Raw genomic sequence first — 19,529 nt, 5'->3', positions numbered from 1 at the left:
CGACATTTATAATTTGCAATTAACTTCAATTCATTTGATGATTTTAGTTTCAGATTATTATTGGTTCTAATTCTTCATTCAAGAGGTTGTTCGAACTTTGATAGGGCTTGTTGATCTTTTTAAGGCATATACAACAGATGTTATCTAAGTTGTATAGTAGACTACAAGAATATGCCAAAAAATCAAATAGCATATTAAAAGTTTTAAGAACTGGGATGGGCCCTTTTGGGCTTTATAGGGTTTTATCACGGGTTTATTAGAGCTGTTAGGATTACTAAGCTTTTAAATAAGTTTTATCGGTTTGATTGTAACAACGGCTTGTAGGCTATAAGAAAACTAAAAATGTTACTTGGGCCCCTTAGGCTTAATCTATTTTGCTCAAATTTTGAGCGTAGCTTCTGGGAGTCCAAAACTACTGATTCAGGATGTAAGACTTGACATTTTTTGAAATTTTTGTTTTTCATATAAGTGTGGGTCACCCTAATGGAGCCCGAGCAGGAATGAATAACTAACACATAACTGGAAAATACCAAAGTCAGGTATCATACCAAGACAAGGTATTGGTCGGTTATCCAGGTATTGAAAATAACTATTTTTGGTATTTTGTAGGTATTGATACAATACCTCAATGAGTTACTGGTTTGGTGTTGAGGGCTGCTTGAGGTATTATTCAATTATGGCAAAATCGCTATTTGTATGGAAAAATCGCCGTTTATTATTTAGGTATTGCCATACCTGATGCCATTATTCACGCGTTATGCACAGAATACACACCAGTTATTATTTTAGGTATTTTACCTCTTATGCAGGGCTACTTAATACCTCATTCAGGTTGTAGGTATTCGGTTTTCCATACCTGAGTTAGTTATTCTTCAGCTATTTTCTCCTGCTCGGGAGATAGTGACCAGTGATAGCCAATGGGGGGCATTACAAATTGCAGACTTTGGTTAAATCATGAACCTAAAAACGGTCATTTATCCAAGTGATCCGTAGCACGGACGTTCACAATAGAACCTGCAAGAAGTGTTATAGATTTGTAGATCAGGTGTGTGGTGGATTACAAGGACACAGGTAAATCCAAATCTAGACGATTCCATGATCAATATACTCCCTGGAATCCCCCCCTCTCACAGAACCCCGAGGTCCAAGCAGTGTTGGTAAAAAAATCAAATTCTCAAATCTCATGCTTGAGTTGTTTCACGCGCGATTCTTGACTCGCCAAACTCACCGCCGAAAAAATCATGCATGAGTTGACTCGCGATTTCACTCATTACTTTATTTCTTGGTATTCTTGTTACTTACTTCGATGTTTTTAGGATTATATGATAGAACAAAAGTAAACCTATCGTACAACAACATTGGATGCCGTTCAAATTGATTTGGGTTCGTTTTACAAGCGAACGAGATTTCGGCGCTTGACTCATGAGCGAGATTTTGCATGAAAATCTCGCGCGTGAGAAAATGATTCAGAATCGCGCGCGAGTTTGCTCACGCAGGATCGGTTCATGAGTGTGCTTTGAGTGTGATTTTACCAACACTGGGTCCAAGGCGAACCCTTACTCCAAATTGGGTAACCTTCCACCGGCATATAAAGATCCGGCCAATCACCACTCCAGGCCGAGGACCAACCTGAGGCCCGTTCTCCAGTGGTTGCAGACGTCCCAATTTAATGAGGCGGCAAATATCGCATGGATAACGGAGAAGGACGAGGAAGGAGAGGATCAGTGGATGATGGCAGCAGGAGCAAGGGGTCCAGAAGAAAGAAGGTCAGATTAGAAAAAGAAAGTGAGTAGAGTGGGGTGAAGGTACATAAGCTGCAAAAAGTGCCCTAAGTATGAGAAGGTCCTTAAATCTCAATGATTATAGTCTTAGAGGACATATGAACAGTGCCGGATTAAGGTTTCTGGGGGCCCGGGGCAAATCCTATAGAGTGGGCCCTTACTCTGGGCTTCGTGGCCGAGCGGTTAGCAGCGTCTGTTCGTTTACGTGACTCGCAAGCCTCGGAGTGTGGGTTCGATTCCCGATCCAGTCGAGGAAAACTTTTCGTCAAACGGAAAATTCTTCACTGGGCCACTGGGTGTGTTGTCCGTTGTCTAATGCTAGTAATGTTCAGTCTGTAGAGGCCGCGAGGTCTATGAGGGTGTAATTGTCTTTAAAAAAAGCTAGATGCTACTGTTACGCATTTGTTTTGTTCATTCAAATATGTATTCATTTTTTATTTATTTTCAAATGCTTTTTATGATGTAGTATTGTTCTTTGAAATATTAAGGCCAAATTTTGCGTACTATCGATGTTCCATAAAAAGTTTATATTTGGGTTAGGGCTTTAGGCGGAAACTGTAGCAGAAACATTTCAAAAACGTCGGTGAAACCCAAAGTATAGATAGATATGCATAACCGCTGCTCCGAGATGTTTTTGGAAACTTTCACAAAATTGATCCCAATTTCCCGTCTCCAGGAATCATTATCATATCTTTTCCATGATAGTATCTGTCCTCGACGAATGTGATGCAGATGGGCTCAATTGTTGTCAGAATATAGTCGTATATTCAGCAGACGTATGCATAATCATTGTCAAATAAGTGATTGAATTATTGAACTTTTAATAAAATGACATTTTGTTGATCCACAAATATTAAGACAAGAAACATCTCTTTATCGAATTGTTGAACTTTGTATACCTCTTTAAAGATGAATTTGCTGAAATCATGTATTAAAACTAATTCCTCAAAATAGTCATTCTGGGCAATACACTTCAATACTGAACAATTCTATTGTCTAATTTGTTTTTTTTTTTAAATTTCCGATGAAAGGTCAATTATTTTGCATTGATGAAATAATTGGAAAAACAGTTTAATGGTTTTATAATGGTGACTCATACTGAAGAAAAAAATCACACAAAAACTGTAAAACCATTCTAAAAATAGTTCCAGAAGTGCACCAAAAATTATGAATTTTAGGATTTTGATTTTTTCATAAGTCCAAATTTAGATTATGAAATAATCTGGATACATTAAGGAATCCAATTTTAACTAGTCTAGGATAACTGCATTTTATATGGGTTCGTTGAAACCAAATATATTCGGGATTATTGGGGGCCCCCTCAATCGGAGGGCCCGGAGCACCTGCCCCTTTGCCCCCCCCCCCCCCTTAAATCCGGGCCTGGGGTCCACTATTGGGTAGATCGTATTCTCTTACCATGTTCAATCGGCGGCAATAGTGAACCCCCTTAGACTTAACCAATAGTGGACCCCTCGACTTGTTTACATTTAAAAATTTGCTAAAATAACCGCATTATCGTTTTTCAGCCTAGTTTCAAGACATCGAACTGCTGTCTGGGAACATGAGTTATGGTCTCCCGGTGGAAGTTTACCGGTAGAAGCAGATTTGAGCAGGAAATTTGAGAACAATTGCTAGGGGTCCACTATAGGTTAAGGGTCCACTATTGGCTAAAATATCCTATTTTTTGCTGTGCATATTCCTTATCACCATTATTTGACGCACTGATGTGTGGTTTAGCAACGATAAAGAAAGTGATTTTTAGCATGGCTGAAATGAAACATGTTTATGTTTTGATGTATTGCTGTGAGCTGTCAATTTTTTCTCGAAACACATATCATAAGTGAAAAAGTTCAAATTTCATGAATTTTGAATGGTGCATAATTAAACTAAAATTGATAATTGATAATTTACTGAAAACGAAAAGATGTAAGAATAATATAGTAAATATTGAAAATAGTATTCTTAAATTTGAGATTTCGAGCAAAGAGGCATTCGCTACTGATGCCATAAACTAACTGTGTAGGTATGGAATGTAAATTTTACTATTTTTCTACGATTCGAATTCAATGTTTGGATCATATTTTAGTTGAAGTTTATATCATCGTTTTCGAGACTGCAGTTTTTGGGTGTCCGAAATTTAACATAGACAGGTTTTATGATAAAGGCAAGTGGTTTTACGCTCTTAGATCTCTAAAACAACCGTTTAGAATCCATGCCTTCGTTTCGTCATGCCTACTCCCGGGTTAAAACCCATGAATACACACGTAAAGAAATTTGAAATTTGCACGAAACGGAATCTTCACAGATCGTAAAAATTTTCAAGACCGATTCACAAATTGGACATGATTTTGCCCACATCATGTAACCCGGGTAGTTTTTTGGCTATAACTCAGTCAATTTTGAACCAATTGACTTGATTTTCCGTAGGGTGCGGGCACCGGTTATGGCCAGTCTAAGGGATATCATTTTTATAAAAATAACCAATAATCCAATGAAAACTACCAATATGTCAAATGAAAGGTTTCGATCTATACTTTATTAGAAAAATGCAGAAATCAAGCTAATACTTGACTTTTGTATTAAAGGTGGCACTGGCCAAAATGAAGCATTGCCGCAGTTTTGGCCAAATTCTCAGCTTTGGTTTCTATTTTGGCCAATCACGTGTATTTCTTATGGGAGTGGCCAAATTAGAAGCACCCTGGCCAAAATAGATATATGGGAACTGATTTTTTAAGAAAACATATTTTTTTCTTCCAGTTTTTGATCAAAATGTATGGTTTTCATAGCTGTTATCATCATATTATATTAGAATCTACTAGTAAAAAATAAATTTATGCCGATTTAGATCGTAACAGGCTGAATACCTCACTATGGCCAAAACTCCGGGCAGGCCAAAACTGAAGCTTCTACCCTACCCCTTTAGTACTAATCATGCCTACATGTGTACTAAATTGACTGAGTTATAGCCAGAGAAGAGAATTGTCAGACAAAAGAGACACAAAACAAGCAACAAGCGATTACTCTTTGTCCTAGCTGGTAACAGATAATGACATGATCTCTAAAATTTTTGTTGGAGACAAAACGGTAACTGAATTTATTGCGTACTTTTCAACTCGTGAATAATCGATTAATACTAACCCAAAATCGAATCTGTTTGATGCTAGATCCTTAACAGCGTTGCAGTGTTTACCGACTCGAAGTTACCGCTCGAAAATCGCAATGTAAGTCTTAAAAATCTCTGAACTTGTAGTGTATGATCTTTATCCTATTCTGTTCAAGTTGGGACAAACTTATTTCGCATTGGGTGGATTGTCGCAACAAATGCAGGCTGCGACATTGCCATTGTTGTTGCGCGATGGTTGACTTTTGATTCAGTGGTTATAGCAAAACCCGACCTGTGCAAAAAAAAAGAATCGGGTGTATTGTTTGGTTGCGTTAGATGTCAACAAATTCATTGCACCAAAAACGTAGAACCAGTAGCCAGTAGATATCATATTTATCAAGCACCTTCTAACTTAGTGAAATAGCCGGGAGGTATCGGTTTATTACTCAGTTAGTAAGCTGGAATACGGATCCATGCTAATATTCAATTTTTATATGTCGAATTGGTTCTAGCGATTGCTAGTCTCTAAGAACAAATAAGTTTTATTTTGGGATGCCCTCGAAGACGTAAATTGACATGTTTTGACCTCTAAATTAACATTTTTTTTCTAAGTGTGAAGAAAAAAAATTCAACCGCATGCGCTCGTATACTACACTAATCACACCCAAATCTTGCACAGTTTTTTTTACGCTAATATGGATCGAAAAAGCTTTGATCCTGGTTGATGCGGTTTAATTTTAATTTCCCATACAACGTTGACCCAGTCTAAAGGGCATATTTGACCTGCAGCTTTGACGAAGGCTTATGAAGCAGTTGCGCTTTTAGGATACTCAAAAAGACTTCACGTGAGTTGTGTAGCTCATATTTGCTATATCAAATCAACTCTCATCACCCGAACATAGTATTCAATCACCCTAAACTTCCTCGGGTCATTTCTATAGATTCTACATTTTACAAACGAGATAAATTTATCAATTTCAAGCATTTAGTAGAGTTTTTTGTTTGCAACTTTTGAATTTGTAGCTGCAGCACTTACCAGACGCAAAATGATCCCGGATTTCAGGACGATCCAATTGATCGCCATTGCTTTCATTACAGGAGCCAAAATGTGGAATTTCAAACTGTTCACAGTTCCCACATAGTCTTGGTCCACCCTACTGCACACGCATCGCATATCTCATACACAACGGAAATGTTCCATAAATCAGCACATTCACTTCGCGCGAGGGGATCAGCATTTTTCTGTTGTTCACGCCGAGAAGAATATATGGAGCCCCTTTTCTTATCACATCACACGCGGCACACGGAGAGTCGAGCGAGTCAAGCGTCCCTCCATAAATTGCCTATTCACAGCACAATTACCGAGGAGGACTCGCGCATATCGTTCTTTAGCGGTCCCGGACTCCGATCCCTCCAGCCTGTCCCGAACCGCGCACATTCTCTTCCATGTACCACGTCACACATTTTCATCATCATCACCACTTCGCGCACATTGTGCGCATCTCCAGAACGGGCGATCCAATCCGCAGATTTTCTCCAGCATTTGTAAGGTTCCGCACAGCCGAATCCGATGGAATTGGGTTCGGACGACATCTTTACCTGACAGTATTAGAAGTATTTCAAAAATATCTAATGCTGCCCGGTAAGATGTGAACAGACACCCTACACGCCTGCCGTTACGGTGTAGATTGATGGCAGCTGAATCCTCCGGCCGTACTGCGGCCAAGTCCTGCCCGACTCGCTATACTTAATCACTTTGGGCAGCAGCAGTCGATCGATCGCTCCTCGATCGACCGACCGACCGATCGAACGATCCGCGGCGACCCTTCAGCGGGCTTTGATTAATTAACACACTGGACGACTACGGCGACGACGACGACTTGTCCAGCCAGCGAGCGCCGGATTTCTCCATGAGGATTAACGCGCCCCGATGCACTTAAGAACATCACTCCGAGCGGTAGCGGAACGCGAAAGACACGATGCGCGCGCGAGCGACTTAAAATAAGACTGATGTCTAACTGCGGCGACGGGCGAGCTCCAAAGGAAAAATGTGCTTCTTTGAAAATTCAAATTATCTCCGGACGGGGCCCGAGCTAGGCCAAGTCAGTTTCAACGAGCGTTTCGGGTGGGTGAAAAGAGAGGGAAAATGGCCAAACCTTTGGACGAATGAGCGAGCGCGCGATGCCGGAGCGATAAGGGGCCGCTGAGAGAAAGTACCACCGTGTAGTGTCGTGAGGGAACAAGCGAAAGAGCATTTGGATGGTTCGTTCGATGCAGCGCGCTAGTCGTCCCGGTCCCACGGAACTCGCTCATCCGCCGCGCGAGTATGAAAGAAACGCAAAATGATTAAAACCGAAACACGTGTCCAGTGCAGTTGGCAGTAGTAAGGGAATTCTCGTAGGGGGGGGGGGGGGGGGGTCCTTGAGCTGGGTTTAAAGGTTTAGCACCGGTTTAGTACTATTTGCCATATTAGTCAATAATAGCTTCCCAACTAACAATACAAGTCACAAACAAACAAGCTTGCTGAATTGTTGCTTAATAATGGCAATGATAGCTGAACTAAAATTTTGCTCTCCACATTAGGCTGAAACAAATTTCGATTTTCTCTAATGTCACCCCCCCTCGGAAAATTTTGGCCGGAATTCAACATTTTGAGGGGGGGAAACAAATAAATTATACAAAAATTTAAAAATTTTGAACTGAAATTAGAGTTGTCGAGAAAATTTCTTAACAAATCCGATGAGTTTTACAATTTTGCCTAATTGTTTGGGTAACTAATCAACATGTACATTTATTATTTATTATCCACCCCCTTGACGAGTCAACGAGCAAAGTTACACAAGAAGAAAATGAGATTTGTTCCGGCCTTACTGTTTGAATTATTTTTCAATTGAGAAAATAGTCAATGTTCGACTTTCCTCATCGGTATCAACAATGATAAATTGAAACACTTGTCAAAAGTTTAACAAGAAATTTATTCGACAAGCATTTTTTCCTTAACAAAAAAATTTAACAAAACATTTTCGTGTATCTCATTAGGCTGATGTATCGATAAGCATATGCTCCTGAACAATGTGCTTTTCACTTTCAAATAAACGCCTTCAGCCCGTCATCGGAACTTTGTTCGGATTATGGGATAAATCATGGCTAAAACTGTTTAGACAACCAAGTTATTAAAGAACCAAAATTTTAAACGAATCACATAAAATGAAACAGAAAATAATTATGTAGTTTAACATTGAGTGCCAAGAGACGTAAACAACGTAAAAATGAGGCATTTATTTATTATTATTAGTCTGTAACAAAATATCTTGTATATTTTTTATCTTCCGCAGCGGTTCGATTGTACGAGACGCTTGGATCGATGCATTTGACATTTCAGTGCTGTCGTGTTCACTGAATATTGTTCCCACAGTCACCTAGATAACCAAACAGCAATCAGAAATCGACACATTTCAAGTATTCCTAATCATCCTTATGCACTATTTATTGAACATAATATCAAGATTCCATAACAAAAGCATAAATAAAAAAAATGCTTAACGGATCTTTGACTGAGCATGAGTAGATTACCTAAACATATGCTGTGAATGCACCATGTCCAATACCGTACACCAAAACCTCCATTTAGGTAATGAGTCGGGACTGCCTAAATAGAATTTTCACCTAAATGGATTCATTACCTAAATGGATTCAGTTCATTACCTAAATGGAGTACAAGGTTGCAGAGAAGTTTAACTAGGGAGAGTGACTCGAATAGGAGATTTAAAGATGGTCATGCGGAGTTTCAGAGAACTTTCAAGGGAGTTTCTGTAGGGGAGGGGCTTCAGGGGCGTTTTCGAGGGTTTTGGAGGGTCTCAGGTGAGAATTATCATGCAAATGACTAGCTGGGCACGGAACACAAAAAACCCTGAAAAATTCCGCCAGACTGAAAAATTGTTGAATGTCGGGTCAATGTCGGGTAAATTTTTATCGTATGTTGGGCCACTGTTGGACCAACATCGAACAACTGTTGGGTCTATGTTGGGTTTGGAGGCTAAAATAAAAACAGGTGAATGATAGGTTAATGTCGGATATGACGTCATCAATCTTAAGTACTCCAACTGTTCTGAACACAACCAAATTCTATTTAGGTAACGTTACCTAAATGGAGGGACCTAAATAGATTTTACCTAAATGGATCCTACCTAAATGGAGGTTTGAGTGTACCACACCACATATTATCATACATTTTTAAGGATCGATATTTAATAATAAAAATAAAAACATATTCATATCGCAATTAGTTCGTCTGGAAGCAATATCTTCAATAAGGACCAACACTTTTTGGCCGCATTCGTTACAAGTTTTCTCACCGTGCGATAAAGATACTGACAGCGAAATCAGAATGGGAAACACGTGTTTTGGCCTGAACATGAACAGCTGTTGAAGTTTAAGGCGTTGTTCAGTTGATTACCACGTGCTGTGCTAATTCACCACTGCTGAACACAAGTTCAGGAGTGATCATTATTGAGTCATTTGAAGATTATGTTTTGCTTTGGGTGCTGCATCTCACCATCTCTAGGATGGCGCAGATAGGAAGGCATGCGGCTGGCAATCGACAGATCTCGAGATCTAATCCAGATTTAGGTAATTTTATATGTAATTCTTATTTCATAATAGGTGTTTTCAACATGGGAGCAAATAATTACTCTCGTGAGAGTTCAACATTTTTGCATTTTATTTATTATCAGTCATTTTTGCCAAAGCTTAATAACAACTTTCTTGTGCATTTGTAATACGCTTTGACAACAAAAAATTAAGTCGGTGCACAACATGATGCTATATAACTTCTCCAAATTTGTGTGAACAAAACCCGAACATAGGTTGTACGTGAAAATAATTAAAATGTTATTCAATATTATGCTGAATTAACTCGTCATAATGGTGCCTGTTAAATAAGTGATTGTTAGTTGGGTTAAGCAACTATAGAAAGTTTATTTAGTTTTGAGGAGATTCTTACAACCGTCATGAAATACAATTTATTTAATTACACAGGTTGAGTGAAAAAACTTCGAAATACTACTAGATTGAGTTTAAATAAGGGCGAAAGTAACATGAGCAAGTTCTCTTCATCGACTCTCACTTCTGCAAATTAAAGTGACAAGATGCAAATTCAATCGAACTTTTTTACACGTGGTCGGCGTTCAGTCAGAGCTAAGAAATTCGTGAGATCTGAACTTTTTGATGTTATTTTGATGCAGATGTGTCATTACTTAAAAAATAATAGTGTTTTTGAAAATAATGCTAAATATTTGAATTTTCAAGTGCTTGCAAGACATTTTCTCGAAATCATTGAAAAACAGATAGTCCGGTCTGGCTTAACGCCAACCTCTTAGACGCTAGATTGCATCGCAACCTAGCGATTTATGACCAAAAAGTGCAACCATACTTGCATCTTGTCACTTTAATTTGAAGAAGAGAGTGTCGATGAAGAGAACACGCTCATGTCACTTTCGCCCTTATTTAAACTGAATTAATTCCGCCCTTATTTACTCAATAAACTTATTTAATACTAAAATGCCAAAACGTTGAAAAGTGAAAGAATCCAAAATAATTATTAAGCCGTAAAATTGGCATTAAGTCGGCTCTATAGTCGGATAAAGAACACATTTAACAGAGCCAATAGAGGTTCTATATTCTCTAAGAAAGCCTCTCAAAAGCCACTTTTAGTGGATTACTCGGTTGATATACGACCAATTCCAACCTTGCGTATCGAGTTCCTGGAGAGACCTGTAGAAACAAGGACTAAGAAATAAAAAAAAAGTTTATATTCCGTCTTTTTCTGGGATCTTGTGCTACTATCGTTTTTTTTTTTTTTGTTATTGCTCGATTCAGATTCCAGTGGATGTCCTCGAGGTTCTCCTAAGTCGATTCTCATCATGCTTTCCATTTGCTCCATCAATGCACCATGGCCTTCGCTTTCCTAATTCCGTATTTAAACCAGACACTTCTGTTCCACACTGTGTGTTGGTATCAAAAATCCTTACCAGCCTGATTCGATGTCAAGGATTGCTTCAGAATTTGCTCTTGAATTTCCTTTTGAATTTTTGAATCGTCTACTCCAGAAATTTCATCAAAAATATCTCTAGAAAAGCTTCCATGGGTTTCCTAAAAAAAATCTCCATAGATGTTATCAGTAATCCTTACAGAAATTCTTTAAGGAAGTCATCCATAAATGTATAGGGATCGACTGTGATTGTGGTTATGTTACGGGGATTTTCGGCTTCCAGTCCGCGTAATCATAAACGGATTTATGCTCTACACCTACATGGCTACATGTATTGAGCTTTTTTCGAAGGATCTACAAATGGACCATATTATTTAGTACAACATTTAACAACATAGTTTACAAAATCTTACAGATAATCACTCCGTTCAATCGTGAGTTAGAATGTGTTGAACATAGTCGCATGTCATCCATTCAGTGGTTGAGTTCGATCGTTGGCGCCCTTTTTCAAATCTACCGGTTCACTTACATTGGGTTTTGTTTTACCTCCTACACTCTTGTTCTTGCCGGTCACTTTCGCGCCAATTTCGGATTCTGTCTGTGTCTCGTTATAGTGATGACTACTATTGCGCGCCTATTCCACTGTTCGTCTGTGTGTAGTGTGTCGTATCGTTTTAACTGTGTGTAATTCCCCGGCATACGTGCCGCTCAGGTTATCGGTGTCGGTTCGCTTGTGTGTTGTGTGTTAGGGATGTGACATGACTCTAATATAGCTAGATTCTGTTTTTTGTGTGGCTTGAATCCAATACTTCTACCCTGTCTAATAGAGATTGGTGGTTGTTGGTGATACAGTGGTCTAGCATAAATCCGTTTATGATTACGTGAAGACTGGAAGCCGAAAATCCCCGTCATCCATAGATACTATAAAAAAAAATCTTCAACTATCAAAGGTTCCATAAGAAATTTCTTCGATAATTTCTTTGGAAAATCTTCCACAGACTTGCTTAGAAATTTTTCCAGGGATTCTTCAAGGTATTTCTGTGCAGATTCGTTCAAAAATCTCCAATGAGACTCGTCCATAAATTTGTACATGAATTCCAAGTCCAAGGAAATTCCTCCAACATTCATCCATGGATTTCTTCAGATATTTCTCCAAAAATGTGGTCTTTCTAGAAATTCATTCAGGGATTCTTTAAAAAATGTATGTACTTTTCAAGATGTAAGTTTGGTGTACTTATGTATGTGTTACATATGAATTTTTACTGCTAATAAGCATTTTATTTCAAGGGGATTCAGGTTAATTTCTTGTAAGAACGCTAACGAAATAAAATCATAACCGTTTAGTTTTCAGATGAGAAAAAGGTAAGAATGTTCTATCCTAGGTTCTATCATATAATAAAAAATCACACATATATATATATATATATATATATATATATATATATATATATATATATATATATATATATATATATATATATATATATATATATATATATATATATATATATATATCATATCATATATTGGGAAAAAGAGGGACAATCAGGGCACCTGATTGAAACTATTTGGACGGAGCCTGGGACTGCCTCCTCTTGTTGTTAGCATTTCGTGGATTGAGAGCGGGCTCTTCGACCCCATCTATTGGGAGTATTCTGTCAGTCGAAGGCTTGAATTTGCAGTTGTTCTTTGGATTTACTTTGGTCTGGCTTGCAGTCTTAATAAATTGGCCTACGAATTTATTATCTTGGCTCCAACGTTTCGATCCCGATTTGGATCTTCCTCAGGGATCTAATTTTATTTGGTTTACACTTGTCTCTGAAGTGTTGTCTATGTTTCGTTGTTGCATGGTCCTATGAAAAGTGTTTGTTTTAAGTGTCATATTGTGTGGTTTGCGTCCTAATTTAAACTTACGGTTTGGTGATCTAGTACTGCCATTTATACGCCTCCACTGTGTTTTTCTTTTTTTTTTTTCGCCCACAATTCCATATAACACTTTACTCACTGTCTAGCTGTTCAACTTCAATTGTCTTTACTGCCTACGTTATTCGTCATTTTGATTCATTTGTGCTTCATCTATTTCTGTTGTATTGGTGTCAAGATCGTTCCTACTATGTCTGTTTCTGTGAGATAATCTTTTCAGTGTGTGCATGATACCTGTATAACATGTGTGTAACCCGTCTACATCTGTCCGTTTGTTTATGTTTTCTGTTGTCATTATATGGCATATCTCTAATATTGGTACACAGTTAGAAAAAATCACCGACTTCGGTAATGTTTTACCGAAATCTCAACCGTTAAGTTTGTTTTACAGGAAAAAATCGGTAAAGGTAGCAACTTTTACCGAAGTTCGTTAGAGTTTGACAGATAAACGATAACATTTTACCGAAATTTGTTATTTTTTTTACAGAATTTCGTTAAAAATTCATTACCGAACGCTTAGCGGTTGAGATTTCGGTAAAAATTACCGAACGCGATTGACTGTGTAGTCTATTTGTTTTTAAGCTACAATCTAATACATTGGCGTTTTGCAGATCAAATCTGTGGCCTGTGCCAACATAGTGGTTCATCATTGCTGTTCTTTCCCTCAGATTGCTCAGTTTATGTAATTTGTCTGAAGTGTTTTCTATTTGTGTGATTTTGTCCAGGAGATTGACATCAGATTTATGTCCGTATATACGTGTTTGTAACTTATTGGTTGTCATGCTAACGTATTTGGCATCACACTGTTGACAACCAATACAGTAAATTACGTTATTACGCTGATATGTATCTGTCCTCCCTTTCATAGCTTTATATAATGAACCCACTGTGTTGTTGTTATAATGTACTATGCTAATATTGTCAAATTCATTTCATCTTTTAATGTATTGTGTGATCTGCTGTGTTAGCCCTACTATGTATGGAATCGACTTATAAATATTGCTTTGTTGATCGTCATTTTCTGGTTGTGCTGGTGTTGTCATTCTTCTTTCGTTGTGTCGGTTAATTAGTCTATTAATTAACGAGACGGGGTAGTCGTTTAGCTTCAGTATGCTCATCACTGTCTCCTTTTTCTGTTGCTCCGTTTTGATCGTCGAAAGGGTGTTTACCTTTTTGACGAAGTTGTATGCCACATTCATTTTTAGGTGTTTTGGGTGCAGCGAGAAATAGTTTAGGATCCGTCCAGATGCGATCGGCTTCATAAACCAATCTGTGGAGAATGATTGATCTTCGTTGCGGACAACGACCATGTCGAGGAATGGCAGCCTCCCGGCAACTTCGTATTCTACCGTGAATTGCAGTTTTGGGTGATAGTCGTTAAATGCACCCAATACTGTATCTACTTCGTTGGCAGGAATCACGATGAAGAAGTCGTCAACAAACTTCTTCAAGATCGGAATGTGCACATTTAGTTTGGACAACACTGTATCCACCAGTTCACCAGTGACGATCTCTGCTAGCACCGGTGACAGCGGGCTACCCATAGCTGTGCCAGCGATTTGTTGGTAGTGTTTTTGTTGGCATACGAAGTAGCCTCGATGACAAAAACCACGATCTCCAGAAATAGGTCCAGGTTCCTTTATGTTGTTCCACTGGTTCAGGATGCCTTTCCTCACCAATTCCACCGGGATGTTTGTGAATAATGAAACCACATCAAAGGATACCATTACGTATCCAGGCCATACAGTGCAGCTGTTGATATGCTCACAAAATTCCTCCGAATTCCTTATGCTGTACGTGTTGTTTACGGTTGTTCGTGAGAATTTGCTTTTGGAAGGCGATTCTTTTCCCCTGACGCGGGTTTCGCACAAGTGTCTCTGCTTGCGGGTCCGCAAAACCCTTTTTGGCCTTTCATACAGGAGAATGCCTGATCACTAACAACAGCACAACATTGATCAAACCGCTTTTCAGATTACAAGGCAGATGCCTTGCTACAGAACAAAATCATCATCATCATCATCATTCAGGCAGGAATTCCTCTAAAGATACCTGCAGTAGTTCATGCAGCGATACTCCAGAAGTTTATCCGGCATTACCTATAAGGATAATAACTCCTATATTTTCACGTTTGACCAGCAGCAATAAGCCACATTATGCCGTCATGTGTCAACGAAAAGCCCTTATCACCCTATCCTTTCCTCAAATATTATTGTTACCCCTAACCTCGACCAAACCGCGAGTTTTACGGTTCCCCAAAACTAACATAGTTTATTAGTCAAAAACATAAAATTGTAAAAAAAATAATTGAATTCGGCTCCGTTATGCCTGTTGGCGCATGAGCCTCAAATAAATGGTTAGGTAAAAAAAACTCCTATAATTTCTCCAAAAAAATCTTAAAAAGAAAAACCAAATCAAACATATTTCCTCGGAATTTTTACGGAACTTCTCATAGAAACATCTCAAGACTCAGTCAAGAGGGGTTTTAGGGATCTTTGCAGACGTTCTCCAGGTATTCGTACAGGATTTTTTGTTTTTCAATAATTCATCCGCAGATTTCTCCAGAAATAGTTTCAGAAAATTCTCCAAGAGTTTTAATTAAGGACTTCTCCAGATATTTTCCTATATATATTTTTTTTTAATATTCTTTTTAGGAAATATACCAAGCGTTTCCCGAGAAGGAGATCAATTCAAAAATACTTTCTCAGTCTACTAGAGGGATTCTGCTAAAGATTTCTTGAGAAATTGTTTTCTACAAAATTCCTGCTGTGCTTTCTTCTGAAATGCCTTCGAGAAGGTATTCTTATCTCTACAAACTTCTTCAGAATCTTGAGGATTTCTATAGAAATTTCTTTAAAAGTTCTCTTAAAGAGTTTTTCAGAATTTCTTCTGAATATTTCTTTACAAATCCTTCAGGGATTACTGCTTCCCAGGGTTTATCTAAAAAGCCCTAAAAAAATATTTTCAGTGATTCCTGCAGGAAATTTACAAAGATTTTTTTTTTTGAAGTTGCTTCTGCGGTTCTCCAGGTATTTTTCAGAAGTTCTTTCAGAAATTGCATAAGCTTTGTTTTGGTTAAACGGAATATTCTCCACTAAACCACTGGGTGTTTCGTGTGTTGTCTGTAGCCTAATGTTAGTGATCGATCAGCCTGTGTAACTTTTGGTTGAAGACGGTGCAATGTCTTGAAAATGCTTGATAAATTTTTGGTGGGATTACTAGAAATATTCGTTAAGGAATCTCTTCAAAAATGTATGCAGAAATCGTAGACTTTCACTGGTGGAATTCAGAAGATAAGGAATAACTTCTGTGGGATCCCTGGAAGATTTTTTTAAGGAATCTCTGAAAATACTCCTGGAGATATCTCAAAAGGAATTCTCGTAGAAAAAAATCATGAAAGTTTTTGTAGGAATTCTTGGACAAAGGTTCCAGAAACAATTTCTGAAATTATTTCTGGAGCAATTCCTGGATGAATGCCTAGGAGAATACCTAAAGATAAACCCCGCCTAAATCTCATAAATAAAAATTATGGAGGAGCTCTATAAGTAATCCCAAGGAAAAAATGATTGAGTATTTTTTGTAATGATTTCTAGAAAAATTAGAAAATAAATTTATTTAAAAAATGTCTGCAGAAATCGTAGACTAGTATTGGTGGAATTCTGGAAGTAACCCCTAAAACATTTTTGAGAGATCACTGAAATTTGAATACCTTGAGTAACCAGCTCTGATTTTACCATGACAGCACTGATTCGCATGCTTGCAAGTGTCGAAATAGCTACCGTCTAGGGGGTGAGATTGGGTCAAAACGGAAAAAAATAAAAATTGGAATATCATTTCAAATATCAAAAACTATTATTGAAAACCTTTCAGTATTTCAAAGAGTACTCATTTTTACACGTTATGATGCAGAATAGGACTTTTAGCAAAAATAGTTTTTTGTTAAATTTGTGGCTAAACTTTGATGATGACACTAGTAGATAATCACTCTAAAAAAAAATTCCTCCTTCGTAATGTTTACACAAGTACCTTACCATAAATTTTCTTGTAAGTGGTTAGCCTTATGTATAACCTAGTTTATGTATTGTAAATTGCTGGCTGTCAATTGATTTTATGTTTAAAAAATCAACATGTTTGAACTTTTGTCTTAACGTTAGGAATGGGGGTGAGATTGGGTCAAGCTAAAAATTGAGTACACACAACCATAAAGAAAAAAAAATTACTTGATATCCAGTGTACGAGCCCACCTATTCGACGTTCGAGTGGTACTGTATTTACCATACTTCCGTAGAAGCAAGATTTTTTACGTAAATGTTGTTTCACTAAAAAGCCAAGCGAGTATGTTCATATGTTCCATACTTAAAATCTGTTATAGCAGGGAGAGGACCTGGTGTAATGGTTAGAACACTTGACTATCACGCCGAGGACCTGAGATCGAATCTCACACCCGACAAACTCGCAAAATGTGAGTTCTTCTTTCGGAAGGGAAGTAAACCGTGGGTCCCGAGAAAAACTTACCTAGGGCTAAAAGTCTCGTTAATACAGATAATAATAATAATAATCTGTTATAGCAATAAACTCATGTGCTGGGGCATCTCTTTTACTCATCTGATGTTTTTCAGTGCACTGCAACATCGTAAGCTCACTATCTAAACTGAATTGCGCTCTTCTAGTCTACCCAGTCAACCAGTCATCGTTTAAGCTGTTGAATAAGATGTTAAATTGGAGGTGATATGCGTACATTTTACATGCGCCTAAATGGAGGCATGCACGCATATGGCCTCCACTTTATCATCTTATGCAACATCTTATACGATTACTGGTTGTCTGGGTACTTACTAATTTTTCAAACTACATATGTACAAGAATAAGACATGAACGTACCAGGGAGTATATCCAGGAACTATAGAAATTTGTAAGCCGTTAGCTTAGCACAATGTTAGAAAGCGGTTGAACATGGAATGACGAACAAGAAGGCTTACGAAATTTTTCACTGAGTATTGAACTTTAATTTTATGAATTATGAGCGTCATAAAGTGGTCATTCATAAAATACACATTACAATTTATATAAAAACAATTAAGAGCTATTACGCGAGAGGGTTTAAAAATGTGAAAGGTTGTGTAACATGAAATTTGAACGACCCTTTATCTTAATACGGAGTCACTTGACTTGACAATATATGTAGGTGCCCATCATCATTTACGTAAGCGTTTATAACGGCGGGTTTGATCCAAAATTTCTTATGCATTATACTTTCAACAAATTTTTCAATGTGCTCCTCTCTCGTTGAAATTTTAAAACCTAACCCCCAACTACACCCACGACAACCTCACGCAGGTTAAAAATTATTTTAGGATCATTATTGGTGGCTAAAATGGTGTTATAAAACTTGTCTTATCAAACTTCAACAACTGTTCGGCTGTATTAGTCCTTTTAGGTGGATTGATCATCTTTTAGGACCACATTACATTTTATTCGTCATGGTTACATTGTATTTCAAGTAAGTTTACTAGCTTTGATTAATATAGTTAACTTAGCTTCTTGGATAAGCGACTTCGAATACTTTGACCCATTCTGACCCCCTCTAAAGGGTGAGATTGGGTCAATTTTCAATCACTTGTAGTTTAGTAAAACATCCATATAATTTGGTACTTTTTTGCTAAACCATCATAACAATATAGAAGAGTATACACAACCCGGGTAGAGGTGAAATACTGATCAAAACGTAATATTGGTTTGATTGATATAAGAGATAAAAGATCTGAAAATAATATCTGAAAAATGTTCCTGGAAGATCAAACGAATAGCTCGCTGCTATTGATTAGGTCTTACAAAATCTTAATATGATATTATGATGATGTTCCAGGAGTAAATTTCTGATTTTATTTTTAGATCTTTTATCTCTTATGTCAATCAAACCCATATCTCTTTTTGATCTCCATATCAAAATATGCTATTGTTGAGATCTTTTCCTCTACTCTGGAACCCGTCATAAGTACGGACTCACAAAAAGTATTGCAACAATATTGCATCACCCTGACTCACCTCGATATCTCAAAAACCAGATCACCTATAAAAATGCCGCCTTCAGAAAAGTTGTTGCTTTTTGGCTTCTGAATAACTTTGCTGAAGACAGCATCTTTGTAAGTCCTAAGGTTTTGGAGATATTGAGGTGAGTCAATGTGATGCAATATTGTTGCAATATTTTTTGTGAGTCCGTACTTATGACGAGTAGTGTACCTACCAAATAAAAAGTTATTCTGACTTCAATTGCATTTGTTATTTAACGAAAAATCTTTGAGGATCATTTTTTGACCCATTCTCACCCCCAACGACGGTATCTAAGCTTGAAAGTTTATTCTCCGTATACTCTAAGATCAATACTGTGGGAAACAGGCGACTATTTCCGTGAGTCGGTTGGTTTTCTCGGTAGGAAGATGGGAACGCGAATATTGAAGCGCGCGATAACTCTCGTGAGAAAGTCGGTTTTCACGGTTGTGTAAACGATCAATGCGGTTTAATATAGAACGATCGTTGACGTATTTGCATTGCCCTTACTATCGCTATCAAATAAATCATAATCGGGATGAAAACCGCGGCGTGTATTTCTATTTGACTAGTGGATCATATCACCTACCAGAGGTGGCTCCAAGATCCACACCTTACTCCATCCTACTAACAAATACTCCTTCCCGAGACAACTGTGGGATGCTGTGGATTCCACGGTTTCTTGTAA

This window comes from Aedes albopictus, chromosome 3 (assembly GCF_035046485.1).
Source record: "Aedes albopictus strain Foshan chromosome 3, AalbF5, whole genome shotgun sequence".
Taxonomy (NCBI): Eukaryota; Metazoa; Arthropoda; class Insecta; order Diptera; family Culicidae; genus Aedes; species Aedes albopictus.
The sequence above is the reverse complement of the archived record's forward strand: the minus strand, read 5'-3'. Positions refer to the sequence as shown.